A 20644-nucleotide genomic window follows, 5' to 3' on the forward strand; every position below is an offset into this window, starting at 1 on the left:
ATAATGATGCATTTATGACTTTAAGAGAATGAAAGTTTACAATAAATAAATAAACTTCGATATTTATTTGCTTAAGATAAAATAACCCGCTGAACAAGTATTAATTTAGGATTCAAACAAAACAAAAAAAATCAGTGTTACATCTGCAAATTTTCACAGGACTAGTTTCAATGGTTTTAGCGAACCATCGAAACTTAAAATAATTTACATTTAGAGAAATGTTTATTATATTAAACATTTCTCTAAATGTAAATTATTTAAGTTGCATTGTCACTTTCTCTTTATTTTTACAGATAGATATTATTCTTTATTCAATTGCCAGTCCTCCAACTGCCCTCTCGAAAATTCCCACTAAATCGTCAGTTGAAATCTTTTCATTCTCGTAAACCTCTCTACTTTTTCCACTATCAGTAGCGATATTTTCTGAATTTAGAACCATATTAGATTCCGCCATGTGTTAGTTGATTAATGATTGGGACACTGTGATCACAGATGAATAACATCAATATCCAATATACCAGTTTAATATCAACATAAAAGATTACCAGGTCAATCTTTGGATTATGGTAACTTGGTGATTTTTTGGCGAAAATTTGGTGACCAACCCTGCTACAGCAACCTGCTAGTTTTTGTTTGAACGCCATTTTGTTTTCATGAAGTAAAGGCATTTTTTTTTTTTTTACTCAACATTTTTTCCAACAATCTGCTAGCCGAATTACGCTTATGCTAGAACTTTTATGGAACAAAAGTGCTTAATCATGATGAAGATTAGGTGCGAAATTGGGAGAAAGTGCAGAATCGCAAACTGCTTGCCACGTTTTCAAGAATTGCACATACACGGTATCCATGTACATGTCGACCTATTTTCAATCAAAACAAATCCCAGAATTGCACAAAAATGGCATTGCGTAAACTCTTGACTTTATCCATGTACACTGCTAAAGTCCTAGCTAGTAACCTTTATCGTCTTACCAAAATGTCGCCAAACTACCTGTTACCATATTCCAAAGATTAGCCGATTACCATCCTGTTTGGTATATAGTTACTAGCATTTTTTTTAAAAAAATCTTAGGTATTGCTGCTCAAGATATTTCTAAACTGTCATAAGTTAATACTCACTGATGAAATATGTCATGAGTTAATACTTGGTGATGAAAGCTTAAAATAATGAAAAATTATTTCCCAGTTTGGCATCAGGGTTATAAGTTATTTGGTAGTTATTTGGTATAAGTTATTTCTAAACTGTCATAAGTTAATACTCACTGATGAAATATGTCATGAGTTAATACTTGGTGATGAAAGCTTAAAATAATGAAAAATTATTTCCCAGTTTGGCATCAGGGTTATAAGTTATTTGGTAGGTGTAAATTTGGCAGAGAACTTTGGTAGTGTTTCAGTGTGCGACATATGCCAAGCAAAAAGCTGTTTGTAGAGCCAAATTATTGATAATAGAATATGCCTATAGTGTAGTGGCTCACGTTTGTTTTCTAACACTTATGCTTTTCACCTTTACTTGCAAATGTCTGTTATTAAATATTACCAAAATGGCTTTTTATTTCCCATAGAACATATCACTATATTGACTATGGTAAGGAGCTAGCCTGTTATAATGAACGACTTTAGGCTTGGAATTTGATGACTTAGGGATCAGAACTACAACATTGTTCAGCCTGTGTAAGTACCATCCCAAGGTGACTATTTAGGAGAGAGTCCTTTCCATCAAATCGGATTCCTCAAACAAACCTTGTCTCCTTCCTTCAATCGATGTCCTGTAGCTCTCGTGTCATATCGAGTCTTCATCTTCTCTGTTGCCAAGTTAACTCACTCTTGTGCAAAATCATGTATAATTTTGAACCATAGCTGGACATCTTGGATGTACTCTTCAGGGAATGAAGGCGCATCCAAAGGACAACAAACAAGAGATCACTAGACAGACGAAGGTCGCAACTGAAGAGCATATGGGATGAGAAATAAGCCAGTGGTCTCATGGACAGCACTGGCAATAGGTCAGTAAGAATAGTGGTAGTGTCTTGTCCTAGTCCTTTTCGTTTTTGGAAACCATCAGGGAGAGGTTATTAAGGATGGTTCAATTAAACCTCTTTACCATACCGTCTGACTGAGGATGTAAAAGTGTCGATTGGGTTTTGTCGACGACAAGTAGCTTGCAGAGTTCTTTAATTACAGTTGAGCTAAAATTTCTTCTTTTACAGGAATGTAACTGAAGAGGCAATCTGAATCTGGAAATCCAGTGCTGTAACATTACATCTGCTACCGTGATAGCCTCTTGATCGGGAATAGGATGATACACTTCAGGCCACTTGGTAAAGTAACCAGTGACAATAAGGACGTATTTGTTGCCATCAGCAGTTTGTGGCAGATGTCCCAGGATGTCAAAGGCAATACATCCAAAAGGTATTCCTACATTGTAATTTTGTAGCTTCCCTTGGTTGCATTTCTTCGTTCTTTCCGACCAGCACAGGCATCGCAAGATCGGCACCACTTTTGCACGTCATCCTTTGCGTTACTGCAATAGAACTCTTGAACTCTCTGCAAAGTCTTCTCTGTTAAAGTTAATTCGCTATTGTGCAAAATCATGTATCATTTTGAACCATGCCTGAACATCTTGGATGTACCCAAAGTGGTCCAATTCAAATTTCTGGTATAAGACACTGTTTCAAATATGGAGCGAGTCCCAGAAAGCCCAGTATTATTTTGCCGTAGAACTATCGATTGAAATGTCCTGTCAGGTAGGGTTTTGTGTTTGAAAACTCCATTAAGTCAATTATAGGTTTAATGTCACTGTCCTGCAGCTGGTCTTTCCTGACTTCTTTGTCACTGCATAGGTCTCAATCAGCCGATGTTGATTTCATACGACCGGTTTAAGCAGCTTGTATTTCCCATTGACCTTGACACAATATGAGCAGCTTTTTAGGGCAGGGTCTTCTAGACAGGGCACATCGACATTTACATGTGATGATCCCTTCTGATGACAGACAGTCATGTCATATTCCTGGAGTCTGTATCTACCAGGCTATTTGGATTTCAAAATTCTTGAAATTTAAAAGACAGGTCAATGATGCATGATCCCATGTGGAGCAGGAATTTTCTGCTGCAGAGATAATGATGGAAATGTCCTATAGCCTTAACTATGGCAAGCAAAACACGTTGGAACAGATGTTAGAACCTCCTTCAGGTTGCTAAATGCTAAATCCACACAAACTTTTGTTTGCTGTCTGTGAAGTGGTCTTGCGATGTATGAAAAATTCTTCACAAATCTCCTATAGTAGTTGCAAAGACCCAGGAAACTTCTCAGCTGATGCACATTTTCGGGGTGTCTCCGGCCTTCAACCACTGACACCTTTTCTGGATGTGTACCCACCTTCAGCAGAGATGACACGTCCGATGTAAGTCACTTCTTGTCTGAATAATTTGCATTTGGCAGGACTCAACTTTAGACTGGCTTCGTTCACTTTCTGAAGTACCTTTCTAAGATTTTCTAAATGTTCTTCATAACTCTTCCCGACGATGATGATCATCCAAGTATATGAGACAAGCTTCACAGGAAAGACCTCTCAGCACAGTCTCCATGAGGCACATGAATGTCGCTAACGCATTACATAATCCAAATGGTGTCCAAGAATATAATCAATTTTAGGAAGAGGGCAGCTGTCTTTCTTTGTACCCTCGTTTAACCCTTTGATGCACGGTGGTCGTGCCCTGAAACCACCATTTTCAGATTTTTTTTTTCTCCTCTTTTTTCCGAAATTTTTGAGTGAAAATGAATTGATTACTGATCTTTTACATCTAAATAACACAAAATGACTGTAAAATCATATATGTTTTAGGTATTAATACTTCAGATCGGATGCCTTTTAAAATTCGTTTTCGATGAGACAAAATAACTTCCTTTTATTAATATATACAACTTTAAATTTCAAAAGTTAGTCATCGCACATCAGGATTTCTGTCATAAACAATAAATAATTGCAGTAATTAAACTGCATATATATAAAAAACCTCTATATATGTGGCATTTGCTATGTGGTTTCAGGGCGCGACCACTGCACCACTAGAGCATTGTGTCACAATGCTTACAATCCTCTAGAGGCTTGGTGGTCACGCCTTGAAACCACTGGCATTTGTTTCTCAATGACGTTCGCTTGCTTTTCAAATAGGAATGTTTATTTTTACCCGGATATAGATAAAGGGTTTTGAAACCACAGAGTTTAAGTTTAATTCATTCAATGAAATTTATTTATTTCTAGGAAACATTTTCCTTAGTAAAGGCTAAAAATTGAAAACTAGGAAGCATAAAGTTACCAGTAAGAAATCTCTAACAAAGTGAAAGACCATCCACATAATCCAATTGCTATATTAATTAATCTCAAAATAAATAAGAAATATTGACTTCCAGTTAACAGTTACAGAAAGAGGCTCTCTGCAGAAGCATATATGTTTTATGAAAAGAAATTTTCCCTAAATATATTAATGATTACTATTTTTATGTCATAATTTATCAGTTCTAAAGATAGCAAAAAAAGAAAAAGAATTTTCAGGAAAGCTTAACTTTGAACATTTCTATTATTTTGTGAAAGCAAAAAAAATCTGTTTATTTTACAATTTTTAATTAACATAATCTAATATTTTAAAGCATATGCATAACTTTATGATAAGAAACATATTCATGGAAGGGTTATTTCACATTAGGAAAAGCTTCTATCATTCTACAACTTTTATTTATTTTTAATTAAAACAAATTTTAAGACTATTTAACAGGAAGAGAGAAATAAAATGGAATGGAAATATCCCTATTATAAATAACCAATAAAAGTCCTGAATTTTTTTAAAAAAGTGTGGAAATTTTTCTCTTTTTAAATATTTAACATCACTGGATAAATAGTAGCATTTAGGTTGATTAGCATATTTCAGCTAAATATTCACCGTATCCTTAACTCTTACTATCTATCACAATATCAAATATACCTAATATTAAAAGTTTGAAAAACATTATTATAATTAAACTGTCTTGGTCTAAACATCTTACCAGATTAATAAAGTTCTGCTTCAAGTAAGAGAAAACCAGTTATGTAATTAATTGATAATACTGTATTATATTCTACAGGATATCTTTGTTGGTTTTCCAAGAGGTTTTTCCTTTCGAATTCTGTCCTGCTTCAGAAAATATGTTATAGTGTCAAAAGCTGTTAAATACATGATTTTAGAAATTTTCAGAAAGATCATTTGAGAAATTTTACTAAAAAATTTCCTTTTTCTACTTGCAAACCAAAAACAAATTTAAGAGTTTCTAGTTTATTTACAGCGTGAACTCCGTCTAAGGTATTTTGTGCGTTATGGCATTTTGTCCCATTTTTAACGAGCATTTTAAGCACACGGTTCTGAAGAATAATGGTCAACTTAATATAATATGTGACATGACGAAAATATGGTCAGCCTATTTTTGAAGTTATACTTTACATCTGGATTTATTGTATTGAAGACTAAGAAAACGCATAATTCAAGGAAACTAACGTTTTATAATTTTAGTTTCGCACATTTAAATATTCTGGCACTTTTTTAGGAAACTAAACATATTCGACTACATTTGCACATCAAAAATTTTAATTTACTCGTATATTGAATTCCTGTGTACAAACGGAACACAAATATTAATATTTTGTATAGTTGAAAAAAAATATATAAGTGAATACATACAAAACAAGCCTTTTGAAGCTTCCTTCTCCATATCCATAATCATCTGCTAATAAGACACACGTGAAGTTATAGAACTTTTAAAATCAAAAGCCCGCGGTACACAACAGATTTGTTCTTTGGTGTAACCAAAACCACAACCGGCGAATCAGCTTTACGCTGCAACGCAGTGTTGCCAAATCGCGCAATTTTTTCGCAAATTTGCTACTTTTGACAAAACTATGCTGCCAAAATTTATGTGCTTGTAATTTTGCGAAATTTTCGCTGCTCTTTTTTCTTAAACGCACACATGTTAAAATATATTTTCTCTTAAAATTAATTTATAATAAAAAATTTCCCCCCCCCTCACTTGTTCCACCAGATAGGTCATGAGGCTTGCAGAAGTAAGGAAATACATCAGCAACAGATAAGAGCTATTAATACAGATGAATAAGACAACAGAATAATATATGAAACCTAGATCTGGAGAGAATAACGAATATATTGTTCCGGATTTTGTATTTTAGTTAGCAATTTTTAGTAGAATTTTAATTAAAATCGTTTTATTTCACCGTGTAATGCAGCGTATGAAGAGTTTTAAGAGAAGCTACGCCGAAAAAGTAAAAATACTGGAGCACGCGGTGCTTGTAATAATAGATATCTGGTAATGTACGAGTATATTTAATCCGAATAAATGTAATTGACTACTGTGCTAGCTGTGACCGTTAATTCTAATCTTTTGCTTTACAGAAACTGGTGCACGATTGAAAAGTTTTAAAACGCCGGAGAGAAATATCTCAGTTCAGTTGTTTACATAACTGTTTTGTTGAGTGTAGCGAATTTGCAGTGAGATCGGATTAGCTTTCTCTGAGCTTTGGATTGCGTTTTATTTGATGTTTTAGTAGTTTAAAATGTAACTACTGCGTGATATTGTGCGCATATCTAAGAGGAAAAATCCAGCATTGTGTTTTAATTCTTGTGATAAGAATAAATTTCGGCGCCCCTCTGGCCTAGGCTCCCTTATACAGTGAACAATTTTGCCACCCCCATGCGGCGGCCTTTATAGCAGTTCTTTCAATCATGGCCGTAAGAATGTACAACGTTCTTCAATTCATTAAAAAATATGACTTATTTTGATATCGGATTTCTAACTTTAACATTAGGTTAAGTGTCATTAGGTTAACTGGAAGCAGAAAAGATGAAAAATATGCAACAGTTTTCGCCGGGAATCGAACTACGGACCTTTGAAATACCGGTTCAGAGCGCAGAACCACTACACCACGAAGGCATGCTACAGAAGTTTGAGAAATACCTTCCTTATATACTCTCCTTTTTAAAGGGCGACTAGGGTTTTAGGGAACCTAGTCGCCAAATCCTGGGTGCGGAGAATCATCATTCACAACCCTTTTAGTTCGGGCGCCACTTGTAGAGTCATTAGGATTTATTTGGAAGCAGGCAACCAATATAAAAAATGAGCAACCGCCTTCGCCGGGAATCGAACCACGGGCACCAGTCCAGCGTGCTACCGTTACGCCACGAAGGCACGCTAGGGAAGTGGGAGAAATACCTTATAACTTGGCATGTTTTGATTGTCAATAAAATACATTCGCTAGATTTGGCGCGAGGTTAAATGAGCACGTTTACTAAATTTGGCGCTTTTGCGCATATATTTTCGCTGCAATTTTTTACAGTCCCTAAAATGGAAAAGAACCAATTTTATTTTTATTATTGGTTTCTTTAAATTTGAAATTACAATCATTTAGTTGGAATACTTTTCCCTCCTTGAACATTTGCATATCTTGACATTTGCATGTTATGGGTGATAACGAACAGTAGTATTTTTTTATTTATTACATGAGTTATGAGAACTAGTTATTATGTAAGAATTTAAAGTACTCTTTTTTTCATCAGTATCTGATTCAGAAGTATATGTATGTGCGTATATAAGTGTAAACATACACAGACACAAATGTATATACATATATACATTTCTGCACCCGGTCCTAATAACAGAACAGTACGGAATTAAATTTAACTTACACCATTTGAAATAAAATTACTGCAGAGATTTGCATTGTTCAAGTACTTTTCCCCTACACTCTATTATATGTACGTACGAAGGATGTGTTTATGCACATACCTATATACGCACATACATTTCTGAATCCGGAAGAGTGATACCATATACACACACATATATATATATTGTTGTATGATCTCAAATTCATTTAGTTCGAAAACAAGTTATTCTAATACTTGCGCAATAGCTGCAAAGTAAGATAATAATAGTTTATTTACTAAAGAAATATTGACTATATTATCTCCTAATATTAATTTTAGTAGAAGTATCTAAAAAGAGTGAACCCACAGGTAGAACCCACAGTTTAATTCTGAAAATTGTTTTAAAGTAACTTGAATGTAAATTGTTAAAAATGTTTTACGGGGACTTGAATAAAATCATGAATAACAAAATTTCAATTGGAAAAAGAAATTAAATTAAAAGCAAGTAATTATTGCCATTGATCGGAAATTAGTTGACTTTTCAAGTATTTTAAGCATTCGTAAAAGAAAAAAAAAAAAAAAAAAAATGCTTATAAACTACTTGTATGAAAGTGCTTTCTGTACACAAACGCAAGAAAATTTTATATTAAAGAACACTAAATCACAAAAGCACGTATGAAAGTAAATCCCAAAATAGAAATAGAAAAAAAGTAATCAACTTCATGCATCGTTATCATTACAAAAATCAATTTCATACATTTGTTTTTTATTAAATGGAAGAAAAATCAACTTCATACTATCTTAATTTATTTTTTAATCGACCGTCCGAGGAGAGTGATAAGTTTTCTTTTCTGAAGGTCAGTATCTGTCAGATTATTATTACATTATAAGGTGTTACATTATAAGGTATTATGATTACATTATAAGGTATTTTTTCCACCTTCTTAGCGAGACTTCGTGGTGTAGTAGTGTGCACGCTCAGCGCGTAATTGAGAGGTCCGCGGTTCGATTTCCGGCAAGGCATTGCCACTTTTCCTTTTCTCCTGCTTCCAAACAACCTAATGTCTCTACAACATATTTTATTCAAATTTATCATACATGAGTTAAACTACCTGCGTTTCACTTTTTAGAATGAGCATAAAATTTTACTAACCATAATTATAAGGAACTAAATAAATGATTGCTAAAATGAAGACAGCGTAACGTTGCTTATGGACATCGTGTATATCAGCGGTAGTCAACCTTTCTATACCTACCACCCACTTTGTAGGTAGTAAAATGCCCTTACCGCTCACCGGTTTCGCAGTAACCTAATTTAGCGTCAATGCAAAGTAAATGTTTGAGTGCAGCTTTACTAAAATACATAAAGTTAAATTTATCCATTTATTTGTAGAAACATTAGGTCATTCTGAAGCAGGAGACATGTAAAATGAGCAATGCCCTCGCCGGGACTCGAACCACAGACCTCTCGATATACGCCAAATGTACTGGCCATAACACCACGAAGGCACGCTAAGAAGGTGGGAGAAAAACCTTATATACTCCCCGTTTTAAAAGGCTAACGGGGATTAGCGGACTCAATCGCCAAATCCTGGTGGTGGAGAATAATCATCCACCAACGTTTTTAGTTCAGGCGCCAGTGTAGAGAGATTAGATACTTTTTGAAAGCAGGAGAGGACACAAATGAGCTATACCCTCGCCGGGGCTCGGACCACTGTCCTCTCGATACGCACCGAGTGTGCTGCCCATTACACCACGAAGGAACGCTAAGAAGGCGGGAGAACACTTTATATATTAATATTTGCTCATATTTTTATGAGATAGAAAGTTACGTTCCGCGTAGCTAGCTGGGACATCGGTTCCAGCGAAAATATTTCGCTAGGAGCCTTTCGATGGTAGGAAAAGAAGAAACTCGTTTCTAGAAAAGATTTCTCCTAGCGTCACTCTTTGTTAAGATGTGATAATCCCATCATCGCGCTATAGTCACAGAACAACACCTAAGTGAAATGGCGAAGGAATGGAACAGAAATGGAACAGAAAATATGGAAACAGAAATATGGAAACAGAAAAGAGCAGCTCGCGGGGGAACGGACTTTAGAACCAGATGCACAAAAGCCTCTACCGCCCACCATTAATTCTTTCGCATCGAAAGAGGATCCAATCTATTTTCTTCAAACATCGGAAAGGCCCGTGTGGGCAAATATCTCTTGGAATGGTTTTCCTTCCCCCATGACAAGTAGAATGCTACAGAACTAACTATAACTTACTTACGTAAAGCGACAACTTCTTTCTTGGATGCTTTCACCACAGTGTGCAGTTTCCCCTTGGGACAGGATTGCAACTTTGGGAATCAATAGCTAAACACTGACAGTAAACAATGGAAAAAGATGGTACATTAAAATAACAGATTTACTTTTATTCTCTTCAAAAGAATGGTTAGGTCGTCGATGATTAGGATGAACTCCCGAAAGCAATGCACTAACGAGATGGGGGAAAGCACTAGGTAGAAATTTATTCAGACATTCGGGCGGCCTGCCGATATCTCAATCCTCGGGCGTTTGGGACGACTTCGATGCGAAAGCGTTAAAGCTTAAATAGCCCATTAGTGGACGGTAGGAACCAGATTGACCCTTCCTGGTGTCATATACAGGGTGCGTCATAAAAATGTATGCACACTTTGAACTATCATATAAAATGTATTTTCTTAGCTACAGGGTTAAATTTATAAGGAAACGTAATGTTATGTTTTCTCCACATATGGCAGCAGAGTCGTCGATCGAGCTGTGCAATCCAGGTAGTGCCAAGAGAGTAACGTTGACATGGCGGGTGGTATGTTTGCGCTTCCAAGAGCGGAAGCGGGTTATTAAATGGTACTGGAAGTTTGAGAATGTTGTTGACGCTTAGGTACAGAGATGTGATAATGGGACGGATCCGCCTTCAAGGTTAACAATTATACGTCTACGAGAAAAATCCGAGGTTCACAGAGCAATGTCTGATTTACAGTAAGGCCGACCTTACGCGGTTGCATGTGGTGAATCCTCAGCTCCAATGCTCTAAGCGTTTCAATGTTCACCACAAAAATATTAAAGGCAATGTCATATGAATGTATTGTAAGTGCTAGTGGTGAGTGATAAGGTACCAGGACAGTGGATAGGACGCAGGGGACCAATCGAGTTTCCCATGCTTCTTACGCCGTTCGATTTTTAAATGCCTACTCACACTTTCCCTATATCTTGTTCAAATTTTCAGTCGTTAATAAAATACATTTTATTCGTCTACTCAAGTTCAAATACATTTTTTTAAACTTGTAGTGAATGATGATACTTGATGTTAATACACGGTTTTTTTTTTCATATATTAAAAATTTTTACTTTATTTATTTATTTATTTTATTTTATTTTATTTTATTTTATTTTATTTTATTTTTTTTTTTTTTGTATTTTTAAAATTTTTCTTTGTTGACCTAAGTAGGAATTGACTTTAAAAATCTTTTTATTTAATTAATTATTAATTAATTAATTTTCAATCGTTAATAAAATACTTCTTGTTTATCCACACAAGTTCAAATACATTTTTTTAGACTTGTAGTCAGGGGCGTAGCTAGAGGGGGGGCAAGGGGGGCATCTGTCCCCGGGCGCAGAATCCAAGGGGCGCCAAACTGATGTTACCACATTTTAGAATTAAATGTTTTCCATCCTTGGCAAGCAGTAGGGCGCGCGAAATCTTCAGTTGTCCCTGGGCGCTGAAAACCCTAGCTACGACTCTGCTTGTAGTGGATGACACTTGATGTTAATACAGTTTTTTCACCTATTATTATTATTATTATTTTTGTATTTAAAAAATCTTTCTTTGTTGACCTAAGTAGGAATTTTTTTTTTTTTTTTTTTTTTTTTTTTTTTTTAATACTACTTGTTTCTTATGAGGATAGGTGATAGGAGATAAGGTGGATAGAAGATAAGATGTACCGTTCGTAAACCACGTCACCATGATACATTTTGGGATCAGATTAAAGCGGAGGGCGAAGAAATCCCATTGCACATTTTGGTGACAAGTACGGAATGAGTCTTGATTCGTACTGAGAAATGTATCAATGAAGGCCAGCAATTTGAACATGACACCATTTGGAACATTCTGTTTGACCAGTGAATTAAGCATATCCGGGTATTTTAAATAGTGTCTAACCTTTTAAAAGGGAAGCACTACAAGTATTTTGGTCAACTGTGCAGTCGGCGATATCCTGATCTGCATTAGAATGGCGTCGCGAAATGTTGAGTGTTGTTGCGCTGAAGATCTATTCGATTTTGTGTGGAGAAAATTCAAGGTACCGGAAGTGCAGCTTCAGGAAATATATCATAGAGATAAAAACCACAAAATCTAAATTTACCGAACCTATTGGAAGGTGGGTTGTCATCTTTCAGCTAGCTGCCAGGAAAGGTGCCAAATTGCGATTTGAAGAATCGCTTAAATCGGGGGGGGGTGGAGTCAATTTCGCTAAGGTTTACGATGAATTTTCGGTAAATTTTCTTATAAACAAACGAGATATTTTTCATCAAATTGCGGCTTCGTGAGCCTTTTACGCTGAATTAACTTTGTATCAGTACAGTCACTGCGATGTGAACCAAAAGCAAGTTCTGTGTTTAGCACCAAGTTTGTGGTCTAAATTCTTCGTTGAACATTTTAGCAAATCCTTTAACGAAAAGGAAGGCTTTGAGGAGTTCCAAAGAAGAGCAAAAAATGAGTTCGCAAATTGGTACGTGAAACTAGATCACTTTCCCTACTTAAATATCCTTATAAAGTGAATCAAGCTGAATTCACGAGAATGCTTAATCCTGAAAGCGACGGCAAATCTACTAATTTGAACAACTCTTTAATAAGGTCTATGCACGGTAAGCAATTTCAGAATAAAGATTTCGGGCTCAAACGATGTAGAGTATTTTCGGTGCAGAAAACTCAATTAGAAATGAATCTGCAGGAAAGTTCTCAGCAAACCGACTCAGAAAGTCAATTAGAAGCTGACTCGGAAAGTGAACTGGCTCAAAAAGGGACGCCTGCATCAGAAAATCAATCAAAGGATGTCTCGGAAAGTGAATCGTAACAAGAACAACTAAGGTCCGAATCAAGAAATCGTCAGAAGATGACTCAGAAAGTGAATCGCAGCAAGAAGAAACGAAGCCTGGACCGAAAAATCAGTCAGAAGAGGACTCTGAAAGTGAATCGGAGCAAAAACTGATGGTCTGGGTGTGAATCTCGATTAGAAGATGACGCAGAAAGTGAATTGCAGCAAGAGGTACTAAAGTCTGAACCACAATCTTGATCAGATGAGGACTCTGAAAGCGAAACACCGCAGAAGCTACTGAAACTTGACTAGGAATGTAAATTTCAGCAGAAAGAAAGACCGATTCGTAAAGCCAGTCAAAAGTTCGCTCAAGAAAGTAAAGTGGAACCGAAAAAAAGACCAATTCGGAAAGTCAGTCACAGAAGTACACTTGGCAAAGTGAAGTGCAGCAGAATCAAAAATTGACTTTGGCGAAAAACAAAAGCAACTAAAAGCTGACTCTGAAAGTCTACAAAAGGCTGAATGATGGTGAAACTTAATTACAGTTCTGAAGCAATGTGACCAGCTCGTGGAACTTTAATGTTTAAAGAGGTATGTTCAATAGCAGTGAAACTAACAGAAACTAATGGCCATATCTTAATGAAAGACTGCAATCATTAAATCCATATTAATTTTTACCATTTTTCTTAACATTGTATTTTTAAGTGAAATTTTGATGTATGATTTTTGAATGTTTTTAAGTTTTAACCTTATAACTTCACTTTTTAGAGTTTCTTTTAAACCATTTAGACCTGGTATATATTAACATTTTAAGTGTTTAGCGGTGTACTTGTGGACAGCATTATCATTTAAAAAATACATGCAAGATATTTTAAGTTAGCATTTAATGGTTTAATCCTAGTATCCGGTGCACACGGGATTTGGCTACTTTATGATCAGTAAAAACGGGACATACACGATGAGTAGTTAACGGGTCATTCAAAGAAAATATATAGTTAAACATAGTATATACTAGGTATATAGTATATATACTATGTATATACACACATAGCATATAGTGTATAGTATATATATATATATATATAGATATACAGACTTTTTTTGGATCATTTTTGGTGTTGGCGATAATTTTCAAAGTCGCGCCAAGGCTGCACCGTATACTAGGATTTTACCCATTTAATTAATCCAAGATCTTTAAAATTACAGGTAGGTGAAAATTATAATGTAGTTTTAAAGTAACGCACAAAATGTTAAAAGAGTCCCTATGGACGTAATTTAAACAAATAAATTATTTGATTTAATAGTCGGAAATAATATACCAATAATGTGATAAAACCATTCGAATGAAATGAACAAAAATAATTATCTGATGAAAATATAAAATAAACATATTTTCATCAGATAATTTGCTTAGTTAAAAACACTTCCTTTATTAACTAAACAGTGTCTATGTGGCTAGGTATTGCTTTTGGAACAGTAAGAAAGTAAGTAAATTCAGTAAAGAACACTGTTAAGTCCTGTAAAAATAAGCAATTATAAATTCAAAAGATCTGGGACACATTTTCCTTTGAACAACTTGTAATTTGTTTCTCGTTTATTCAATTGTTTTAAGTTTATAAGCATTTTTAAGTAACCTCGACTTTCAAATATTTTCGCTGAATAAGAAATTTCACTTTTCAATAGCTTTGAAAGATTATACATGGCAGTTTCATACAATAATAAAACCTCTAGCAAAAAGATTGTACATGTTTTCAAATAATCTCAAATAATTTCGTTGAATAAGAAATTTCAGTTCCTGATAGGGTTAAAAAAAAGTTATACTTTGCAGTTTCATACAGAAACAGAACTTCTCTAGCAAAAATCTATCACCTTTATCCAATTTAAATGGATTTTGACGTGCCCGATGTTCTGATGTAAAACATTTAGTTGGTAGATTATATACCATACTCGAAAATTATAATTCCTTTCATTAAATAACCATAAAATAGCAACCACTGCCTCTAAATTTTGCAATCTTAATTTTCTGGTCATTAACCGAAGTCTGAAATGCTTAGTAGCAGATGAAATATTTTCAGGAAAATATATTTCTTTTAACTAGAAATAATGTTTGCAATAATAAAGTTGGTAAGTATTTTTCAAGTAACCTCAACTTGCAAAATTTTCGCTGAATAAGAAATTTCAGTTCCTGATGGGTTTAAAAACAGTTCGCAGTTTCATACAGAAATAGAACTTTAGCAAAAATCTATCACCTTAATCCAATTTAAATGGATTTAGATGTACCTGATGTTCTGATGTAAAACATTTAGTTGGTCGATTATATGCCAAGCTCGAAAATTAGAATTCTTGGCATTAATTAACCATAAAATAACATCCACTACCTATAAATCTTGCAATCTTAATTTTATTCTGGGTATTAAGCCGAAGTCTGAAATACTTAGTAGCAGATAAAATATTCTTATTTTGAGAAAAATTTATTTCTTGTATCTAGAAATAATGTTTGCAGTAATAATGAACTCAAATATTTGTTGCGCATTTGAACATATTTTAGTGATCATCAGTATCGAAATAGTGTTCATTTGGAAAAGGTAATCGTGAAACGAACTGTGAATTTCTTCTATTCCTGTCATCAGAATCATTCCATCAGCCACCGTGCTCAACACCGCTAATTAAACCTACATAATGATCCTAGTTAGCCTATGTGACTAAAGTATAAATGTTGCATATTCAAGTCCTTTAAAATTATGTCATTCCTTCCAATTTGTGCTCAGCAGCGCTTTAAAATCGCTGAACACTCGTAGTTCGTCCAAGGATCCAATCCGCCAACGGGCTGACTGTATGGGCGTTTTCGTGGTTTCTCTATGTGTAACGAGCCAGTTTCCCTTAGAAAACCCTCCACGAAGGCATTCCTCCCCTTAGGCAGATAGCCCTCGAGGCTTTGCCATAATTAAATAACCTTACCTAACCCTTAGAAAGTCCACCACGAAGGCTTCCCGCCCCTCAGGCAGATACAGTCGAGACTTTGCCGTAATCACAGAAACCAAACCAATCTTTCCCGGCATTACATGCACGAAAGCAACACTTTCCTTAAGCTTAACTTGGTTTAGCCCTCAGGGTTAGCTTAGTCCTCGAGGTTTTGCTGTACCTTATCAAACGAAACCTTTCAATCTGATGTCAGGATATTCTTGGATATCTCACTTTTCTAATACCGTTCTTGCACATATACCTCAAGATAATTATAGCAAGCAAGGCTTTTATACCTCAAGATAAGTATAGCAAGCAAGGTTTTTAAATACATTTAAAATTGTATCGAATATAAGCACATTAGTTTTCTTACAATTTGATTATATGCGGTTATTTACTTATTACAGATTCTTTTTAACAAACGATATTAAGTGTAAATCTATATACATTTTCATACATACGTTTATGCACATTTTAAAACTGGTACCATAGCAAACATGGCTTTTATGGTACCATTTCTAATAAATGTGAGAGACTTCAGCGTGGGCTGAATCGAATTGCTTGTAATAGTTTTGGTGTTAAATCGAATGTTAGCGCAATTATTTATAAACAAGGCATCGTACCCCTTATTTCATATGGATGTAGAGCTTGGGGATTGTCTCTAAAAAAGAAAATTAACTCTAAACGCCTGCTTCGAGTTCAAAGACGAATTTTGCTGCGAGTTATAAGCGGTTACCGAACTATTAGTTACAATGCTGTTTTCTCTCTTGCCGGATTTCCACCACTGGATTTGTTTATTCTGACTTTTATAGATTATAAGAATAGTCTTGCAAATTACTCCAATTCTCACTTTGATCGTTTATTGCCCTTGTCTGTTCTACCACATCCTTCTGTAAGACAACCAGTACAGATTCTGGATAGTACGGACACTGATGTTAATTCATTCTCATTTGTGCTGTATACGGATGGTAGTAGGATTGATGATAAAGTTGGTTTTGCTTATGTTATTTTTGAAGATGATATTGAAATTGAGTGTCACCAATTTCGCATTAGAAATGAATGTACTGTATATATTTCTGAACTTCTGTGTATTAATTTTGCAATCAAGTGGATAATTAGCCAGAATGGAAGTGGTTCCAGCTACTTAATCTGTACGGATTCACTCTCTTCCCTGGAATCTCTTAAAAATACCTCTTTATGTAATGATATTATTGTCAATATACAGCAGTCTCTCGGAGATCTGGAGAAGAGGGGTATTTCAGTGTTTTTTACATTTGTCCGTGGTCATTCGGGTAATTATGGAAACGAGAGAGCTGATTGGCTTGCTAAGAATGCAACTAAAAATGATATTAACGTTGATGTAAATATTCCAAAATCTTATTTAAAAAAACATTCAAAGCTAAAACGATTGAGCGGTGGAACTGTGATTATATCTCTTCTGATAAGGGATCTGTTACAAAAGCATTCTTCCCAACTATTTTTGAAAGACTGAAAAGTAAGGACTTGTTGCTCAATTTTAAAGTTACGCAATTTTTGTCTGGACATGGTAAGTTTAATGTTTATCTTGAACGATTTAAGCTGATATCTTCCAATTTGTGTAATTGCAATCTTAGCGTTGAGCAGAGTGTTTTCCACTTCCTTTTTGATTGCCCACTGCTTGATAAAGCAAGAAATCTTTTGAAATGTAGATTCAAATTCATTGGCCGCCGAAATGTTATGATTTTGTATCCTCGATTTCGGCCTACCGAGCTTTCAATGATTTTGTTGACTTTTATTTTAAACACTGTTAATGATTTCTTTATACATTTTTATACTTTTGTATTTACTTGTGTTTTTTTTTCCTTGTTATGATTTCATTGTATTGTTGAAAACTGATGATATTACTTACTATTCTGCCTTTTTCACTTACGATTTGTAAGTCTCGTGCGATACTTTGTGGTGCACGAGGATTTCGTTTTCTTTAAATTTAAAAAAAAAAAAAAAAAATGGTACCATGATCTGAATAATCCTAATGCATAACCCACCGAACAGTATATTAAGAATCCATCGTTATATAAATAAACCTGCTTAATGTTCTTTATCTGAACGTTTGTGTTTGTCCAATACTCAAAATATGTTATATAACTATGGGGAATTTGCGAGAGGATTCATGTTATGGAAAACTCCGTGTAGAACATTTTAAGGCAATCGAGCCAAAAATTTCGTTATGCAAGGGGAAAATCATGAGAACAATTCTGCAGTCGATGCGTTCTCGGAGATTCGATGCAAGATTAGTCTTGAACTATTTGGTAGAGTTACACACTGAACTAACTGACTGTTTAAATGTTTTAACTTAATGCTCAATAACACTATTTTCAGCTTCTGCAATTAATTACAATTCAGTAGTTCAATATAATTCAACAACTATATTTGGGTTTTTGATATAAAAATTCTAAAATGTTTAAGCAAAGATTGGCTGTATTTTTGACAATACATTCAGTTACGTACTGCGAATTTAACAGTATAGGACTGACTGCAGTTATAACCATGAGTGAAAAAAATAGGATTTTAAATTGCATATCTTGCTCGCATCTTTTAAACTGAATATTTTTAATTCTTAACAGTTTCCAAGGGGAACAACAACGTTTTTGTTTTCAGAATGTACATATAAAAGTTTGCAAATGTATCATTTTATTTCAATTTTGTTTATTGAGATAAGGAATTGTAAATGTATCACCTTTATCGAACACATACCAAACAATTTCCTCCAGAAAAATATAGGCCCTGAGATCACCATTTCTGTGATTAAGTATAATTTCGTCATTAGCTCATTTGGATTGTGATATAATTTTCATAAGCATGACAAACACACTTTTTAGGGTATTGTTTCAATAAAATGGGGTGAAACAGAATGGCACTATTAAAAATATTAATTAGAAAACAAGAATACGCTTGTGAGAGATAAGAGTAATACGTTGTGATGACTTCGCTACTTATAGACGCATATGAATCAGCCCCCCCCAAAAAAGAGGTTACAATCATCGGCATTTTTTTTTTACTTATTACGTGCTCCGCCGTTAGGAATACACTACACGAAAAGGGAGGAATGCTCCGTGGAGGCCTTTTTAAGGAAAACCGCCTCCTATCCAAGTTACAAAACTTACCTGACTAGCTCTCGAGCCTTCAGTATGCTTTCAAGAAACAAAGCGTTCAAAACTTCTTCCCCGACAAATTCACCTCATTTAAAGGATATATTTAATTACAGATTTCACAGATGCAGGCCCTAAACTGGAATCTCTAAGGTACTGGTAAGGGTAGGGCAAAATATCTCTTGCTGTTAGCCAGTATACAGACGAATGTATCAAAGTATGCACATTACAAGGGGAAAACCCCGAAAACGCCCATGTAGCCAGCCCGCTCTTCGGAACTCGAACCCCGGACCAAACTACCAGTGTTCAGCGGCTTTTGCCGCTGGTGGGCCGAGTGTCAGCATTTGAAATGCTACATTTCTTTTTTTCATTCAGCATTTTCTTTTCTTTCATTCAGCATTTGAAATACTAGCATTTGAGCTATTACTTTTTTCCAGAGTGTAGACAGATGGAACTAGTTGTTTAGCAGCGGTTGTTGGGGTAGGTGAAGTAAGTTCGCAGAAGCTTCAGAGCAATTTAAATCGCAAGACTTTTAGAAAAGTGGTTTCGCTTGCAGGTGCTAGCCGCAATTCGTTGTTCTGATTCAGTATCTGGAGGGTGGACATATTATGACTGTCGATCGTTACTGTGCCTCTCAGACAAGATTACGTAAAGTCATCCAACGTAAACGCATCCTGTAGAACAATGGGCCCAATAGCGGCCGAGCGGTAACGTCGTTGAACACTGGTAGTTCGGTCCGAGGCTCGAATCCCGCGAACGGACTGGCTGCATGGGTGTTTTCGTGGTTTTCCACATGTGTAACATGTATACGAGCCAGTTTCCCTTAAAAAATCCTCCATGAAGGCATCCCTTCGTTAAGGGGGTCTCATACACCTTAAACTCCTTATGATATTCAAATATGTGATTGTTGGAAGAATTGAGATATTTCATTTATTTTTAAAGCAATTACTTCCAACTTTTTACAGATGACTGCATAATATAGCTGCTTTGGGAACTAGTAACCAGAAAGTTTGTGTTGCCACACATATTATTGTAATTTAATCCACTTTGTGACAAAATTTTTCGTCATGTTTTGCCGCGCATGATATTTTAAAAATGGCTAATGGTACATACTTGAAATTTGTTGGAATTCTTTATATGGGCACTATTTTCTAACTGAACCCAAAATTTGACGAATATTTTAATATTAAAAATTTTACGCACAAAAACATTACAGATTTTTTTAATAAAATACATTTTATAAACTGAACTCCAAATAAAATAAAAATTTAACATGAAATTCTTAGAATTTTTGGTTCACAGTAGTTTCCAAATGTTATAAGAGCTATATATTAAGTATGGAATTAAATTATGCAACACAATGTTTTAAACTGTGCGAGCAAGGTGGAAACACGACGAAAACGTTTGTTACAAAGCGGATTAAATTAGAAAGATCATTATGCCACAAATATTTTTATGATTACTATTTCAGAAAGCAGCTATATTATGTTGTCATCCGGTAAAAAGTTGGAAGTAATTGCTCTTAAAATAAATAAGTTATCCCAATTCTTGCAACAGTCACATATTCGAAGATCTTATGGGTTATAAGGTGTATCAGTTCCCTTAAGGCAGCTCGAGTGCTTTGCCATAATCTAATAAACCAAACCAAACCTGTAGAACAATGCTCGCCAATCTCGATACCCCATACTCAAGAATTGCTGCAAAAGTTTAAATGGGAAGTCGGGAGTCTGCCTCCATATAGCCTAGGTTTAGCCCAAGTTAGTTTCTTTCCTTATAATAGAAGAAGCATCTATCTGAAATGAGATTCTCT

The 20644-nt window shown here is 35.0% G+C and overlaps 1 long non-coding RNA gene across 3 annotated transcripts in view; it reads right to left on the bottom strand.

Moving 5' to 3' along the window:
- Positions 1–5873, bottom strand: part of LOC146995597 (uncharacterized) — a 67814-nt gene extending 61941 nt beyond the window's left edge. Inside the window, exon 1 of one of the 3 annotated variants that reach the window (XR_015043170.1) lies at positions 5713–5872. This is a non-coding gene — a long non-coding RNA (uncharacterized LOC146995597). Of the gene's footprint in view, positions 1–5712 lie in introns of all 3 variants that reach the window. The other 2 variants (XR_015043171.1, XR_015043172.1) reach the window with 2 other exon arrangements.
- Between the last annotated feature and the right edge of the window lie 14771 nt (positions 5874–20644).

This window comes from Stegodyphus dumicola, chromosome 9 (assembly GCF_044657685.1).
Source record: "Stegodyphus dumicola isolate Sdum_Otavi_A_Nest chromosome 9, ASM4465768v1".
NCBI lineage: Eukaryota > Metazoa > Arthropoda > Arachnida > Araneae > Eresidae > Stegodyphus > Stegodyphus dumicola.